The sequence below is a fragment of the Mustela erminea genome, chromosome 10, assembly GCF_009829155.1.
Source record: "Mustela erminea isolate mMusErm1 chromosome 10, mMusErm1.Pri, whole genome shotgun sequence".
Lineage (NCBI taxonomy): Eukaryota > Metazoa > Chordata > Mammalia > Carnivora > Mustelidae > Mustela > Mustela erminea.
Genome location: NC_045623.1, coordinates 77,061,103 through 77,067,032, shown reverse-complemented (window position 1 = coordinate 77,067,032; position 5,930 = coordinate 77,061,103).

Genomic DNA, 5,930 nt, shown 5'->3' with positions numbered 1-5,930 from the left:
CCAGGGACTTGCATGAAATCTGTCAAACAGAGGCCAGGGCTGTGCAGGGAGCTCCGATGGCCCAACAGCACCATCTGGACTTGGCAGGGCTAAGAGCCCTGAGATCAGGTGGAAGTCGCCAATATTCCCGCTGTCCTGCGGCTGTCCTGCAGGAGGCTGTCCTGCAGGAGGCTCCCGGAATCTCCTGTCTGGAAAGAATGTTCATCTCCTGTAAGGGGAGCTGGGGAAGCAACAGAGATGTCTGTGAAGACAGGATTCGGCAGTCTCCCCTGGAAGGGGAGCCCCTGTGCCAGCGGGGTGCTGGAGCCCACTCGCACTGGCCCAGGAGAGGGGATCGTGAGTTTAGTGAGCTGGCTCTTAAACACAGCCATCATTAAAAAAAAAAAAAAAAAGAAGAAGAAGAAGAAGAAGAAAAGAAAGAAAAAGAAATGATATCAACCTACAATGAAAGCATATTACAAAAAATAAAATAAAAACAGAGGCATTAAATACTCAATGCTCATCACTTCCCAATTATTTTACTCCATTTTACTATTATCCCTGCTGTTGAGGTTATGCTGTCGTATCCTTGAGGCAGAAACGCCCTGCAATGAAGGGATGAAGGGCGTGCTGCTGCGCGTCTCTGCCAAGGCCACCATTCGGTGACATCACATTGGAGGCTTGACATCAGCCCTGGTGGGATATCTACCCCCCAGACATGGGCAGATGCCCCATATCAAGTTTCTGCCACCAGCGGGCTGGTTGTGAAACATTTACCAGCACCCAGCTGCTTCCTGGTGGCCGAGAGAGACATGGAACCACACGAGTATTGAAACACCCCGTTCTGGGGAGGTTGGCCTGGGTGATGGATTTCTTGAAGCAGGTGTCCTGGTAGAATGTGCAAAACTGGCCCAAGAAAAAGGCTTGAAAACGCTACTTCTCTGCCTGTTTCGTCTTGCCTCTGTTTTCCATGTGTGTTTCGTTTGCGCCTACACTTCTGGAGTGATTTGCAAGTTCTGTTTCACTATGGACTCAGTTTCCCTCCAGGAAAGTGATTTGTCATTTTCCCTGTGTAACCGGCCAAGTGGAAATGGGTTACAAGGAATATATCTTTTTTTTTTAATATTTATTTATTTATTTGACAGAGAGACAGCAAGAGAGGAAACACAAGCTGGGGGAGTGGGAGAGGGAGAGGGAGAGGGAGAAGCAGGCTTCCCAGGGAGCCTGATGCGGGGCTCGATTCCAGGACTCTGGGATCATGACCTAAGCCGAAGGCAGACACTTAATGACAGAGCCACCCAGGCAATCCAATAAGGAAAGAAGGAATATATCTTAAATAGGCACTGAGAGAGCTCATTTCCAAGTGGTTTCTACAGCAGCAACAGTGTTAACTTTTCCAAGAGAGAAGAAATCATTTATAAATCATTTGTTTTGCTGTCTTTGCTTTTTATTAAAATGATTACTGTGGAACAAGATGCTTTGTTTGCCTTTGTTCCCCAAACTCTGTGCCTCTTGGTTATTCTTTTGAAGCAAGAGCCACATGCTGAAGCGACATTTTATTATTTTCATATCATAAAGTGAGGGAAAAGCTTCACAGAAACTCCGTCCTATTCACTCGCACACCAGCTGCACTCTGAAAAACCATAATTTTCCTTTCAAACGCAGAACGGCGTCTGAATTGTAATATTGCCAGCGCTCAACTGTCAAGATGACGGAGGAAAATACGAATGCAGATGGTATGAGCTTGTCCCCGGCCTGCTCCATGCTCTTGCCCGGGCTGACATTTGAATTGAGATTTGAAAAGCAAGTGAGAGCTGGAAGCCATTAGCAATGGCCATGTGGCGCCTTACGGGCCCCAGGGGACAGAAGGAATCTGTGGACCCACCTGAAGAAGGCTCCCGGGTCAGGCCGAGTCACCCCCTGGGACCTGTGTTTGCATGACACTTCGCACGTCTTCCTGGGAACAGTGACAAGACCTTTTATCAACACACTCTGGTCAGCACCAGGCCTGAGGCCCTTGAACAAAGGCTGTTCCCCAATTTGTGAGGGTCGGGGAATCTAGCCTGAGGGAAGAGATTGGCAGGAATAATGCTTGATGGCTGTAGCGATGATCTGGGGGACACTACCGTCATACCACTCATATGCTCTTTAACCTAAACCCTGGGGAATGTGCCCTATATATCTCCTTTTATTCTTTTTATTTTATTTTATTTTATTTTATTATTTTTTAAAGATTTTAATTTATCTCACAGAGAGAGAGAGAGCACAAGCAGCGGGGAGTGGCAGAAGGAGAAGGAGAAGCAGGCTCCCCGCTGAGCAGGGAGCCCCTTGTGGGAATCGATCCCAGGACCCTGGGATCATGACCTGGGCTAAGAGTAGACGCTTAACCGACTGAGCCACCCAGGCGCCCCTATTTTCATTTTAAATGAAAATCAAAGGACACAAAAGTAGAGGAAATAGTTTAGTAAACCACCCAGATTTTAAATTACCAAGATTTTCTATTTTTACTACATCTACTCATTTATTTTCTTTAGGCATTTAAAAAATCCCACACACCACATCTCTTTCTCCTCTGCAGTCTCCAAGAGCATGCTTCTCCTCTTCCTCCTCCTCCTCCTCCTCCCCCTCCTCCTCCTCCACCTCCTCATCCTTCTTCTTCTTTTTTTGAGTAGGTTCCACACCTAACATGGAGCCCAATGCAGGGCTTGAACTCACAACCCTGAGCTCAAGATCTGAGCTGAGATCAAGGGTCCCCAGCCTGTCTCTCTTTTTAAAAAGGGGACATTTCCATATGCCTTTACCACATCTAAAAAAAGCTAACACTAATCCCTTGATACCATCTACTTGCCATCTATGTCAAATTCCCCTGATCCTTTCACAAAGAACCCCCATTCGGCTCCCTGTAGACCATGGTATTGGATGCAGCAGGAGGAACAGGGAAAGGGTGGTGACTGAATAGCCAAACTATGGAAAGAAACTAGATGTCCATCAACAGATAATGGATAAAGAAGATGTGGTGTATATATATATACAATGGAATACTATGCAGCCATCAAAAGAAATGAAATCTTGCCATTTGCGATGACGTGGATGGAACTAGAGGGTATCATGCTTAGCGAAATAAGTCAATCAGAAAAAGACAACTATCATATGATCTCCCTGATATGATGAAGGGGAGATGCAATGTAGGGGGCTTGGGGGATAGGAAAAGAATAAATGAAACAAGATGGGATCGGGAGGGAGACAAACCATAAGAGACTCTTAATGTCACAAAACAAACTGAGGGGGCCAGGGGGAGGGGGGTAGGGAGACGGTGGTGGGGTTATGGACATTGGGGAGGGTATGTGCTAGGGTTAGTGCTGAGAAGAATGTAAACCTGGCGATTCACAGACCTGTACCCCTGGGGCTAATAATACATTATATGTTAATAAAAAATAAAAAATTTTAAAAAAAGAAAAGAAAAGAAAGAGTGGTGACTGGTTCCTGGCCCTCCTGACTCTGGTTCCGACAGAAACCATGCACACAGTGGAGAAATCACTGGAGCTGGCTCCAGACACCTTCCCAAGCCGTTGGATCTTGGGGTTTCCTCTCCTCAAGGACAAGCCCAGGAAGCCCTTCCCCTATTGCTCAGGATCCTGGGGTCTTCCCCTGAGACTCACCCGGCCCTTGAGCCACTGGAGGCGCCTGGCCATTTCGGGATGGCCCGCTCCACAGCTTCTCCTATGCTGTGTCCTTTCCCCGCAGGGGTTTCCTAAATCAGGGAAGAGGCATCTCCCAAGAGTTCCCTCTTCTACCGTCTCGGGGAATCCAGCTCTTCAGATCTCCCAAAGAGCCTGGGCCTCTTTGTGTGTTAGAGAATTTTGGCTGCATTCCTCCTGGGATACATGACGGAACATCTGAGCATCAGCACGTCCCGTCCGCTCTGAGGGCACACCCCTGACCAGAGACACGGGCGGCTGATGCCCCCTCCTGCTCGGGGATTTTCTTTGGCTACAAAGAACGTGAAGACAGTTGGTGAAATCTGGAATAAGATGTGTGTTTTACTATCTGATGGTGTCATATCCATGTTAATTCCCTGATTTTGATGATTGTATTGATGAGCATGTCCTTGTTTTTAGAAAATGAACATTCAGGTTTGGTGTATCAGGTAAAGGGGTAACAGGGTATCAGGTCTGCAAATTACTTTCCAATGGTTTGGAAAACAGTGAATATAGAGAGAGGGAAAATGATAAAGCAAATGAGATAAAATGTTAACATTTGGGGAATCCGGGTAAAAGGTACGAGGGGATTTTTTTGCATGCACAGTCTGGAGAAATCTGAAATTATGTCAGCCTCCTCTGCTGGGTTTGTTCCATTAATCCTTCGGTTTGGGGGCATTTCCTTGTCTCTCTTCTCTTCCGTAGGTGATTTCTACTTCCCTGGTATTCACTACCATCTGCGTCATACTCTCAAATTTCTCTCTTGAACCTCAGTTTCTTAATGTCACACTGCACACCCTTTTCATCTCTCCTGCAATGTCTCACCAGTTCCTCAAACTCGCCTTGTCCCAGTCTGACCCTCTCAAATTCCAGGGCTCCTCGCCGGAGGGCGCGATGCCGACGGCTTGCTCAAACCAGAACAAAGTAAACTGAGACTCCGGTATTCACTTTGGGCTGCTGTTTTCCCCAACCCCCCATGTACACTTTGGTTTCTTGTGGGGAAACCTGACTCTCGAACTGGGAATAGCCTTTTGTCATTGCCTCGTTCATTAAGATGTTCTAGGGGATCTACAATCCTTACAAAGGTGTGCAAGCAAAGCACAACAATTTTATGATCTATAATCCCAGGTTCATAACCTGGTTTCAGTAGTAACCCTGTCCATATGCTTTTTTTTTTTTTTTTAAGGTTTTATTTATTTATTTATTTGACACAGAGAGAAAGATCACAAGTAGGCAGAGAAGCAGGCAGAGAGGGGGTGAAGCAGGCGTGGAGCTTGGTCCCAGGACCCTGAGATCATGACCTGAGCCGAAGACAGAGGCTTAACCCAATGAGCCACCCAGGTACCCCTGTCCATATGCTTTTAAAGACTGCTAGTATTTATTTAAACATTTGTTACTTACCAAAACTGTATGTTTGTGTAGGCATATATTAAACTCTATTAAAATATTTATCTCCATCACATTGCCATCAATATTGATGAAAACCAGAAAAGACATAAGTTTTCTATTGGACAAACTGATGACATGGTCTGTCATTCAAGTAATCATTCAAAGTATTTACTTTGTTAAACGTTTATTTTTCATGATCTGTTATTCTTTTTTTTTTTTTTTAATTTTATTTATTTGTCAGAGAGAGAGAGAGAGAGAGCAAGAGCAGAGGCAGAGGCAGAGGGAGAGGGAGAAACACTCCCTGCTGAGCAGGGAGCCTGATGCAGGACTCCATCCCAGTTCCCTGGATCATGACCTGAGCCTAAGGCAGCCACTTAACCAACTGAGCCACCCAGGCGCCCCTCTAGTGCACCATTTTAATTTATTTGTCACTTTGTAACTATTTTGCAGAGTAATTTTCTTGGTGATTGCTCTAGGAACTACGATGGACATTTAAATCACAATCTACCTCACATTAATGTTAACTTAATTCTAGCAGAATGGGAAAACTTTGGTCTAATATACCTGTATCTCCCACACCCTTCTGTGGCAAAGACCTGGATGGCTTCTGGTAAACATAAACTGTTTGTGGTTTAATTCCAAGTACCATATTAATGAGCTGAGAGCACATTACTCGAAGTCATACAAAGTCATAGGAAGTCAAGTACAAAGGTCATGATAAAGATCACTTTTACTGATTTCTATGCCTAAAGTATTACAGTTCCTCACATATTCTGTGCAAGAATAAAAATATGGCTATGTGGGCAGGCCCAGGGGAAAAGGGCAGGGAGGTTGGTGTGAGCAAGTCGTGATACTTCAAAGCAG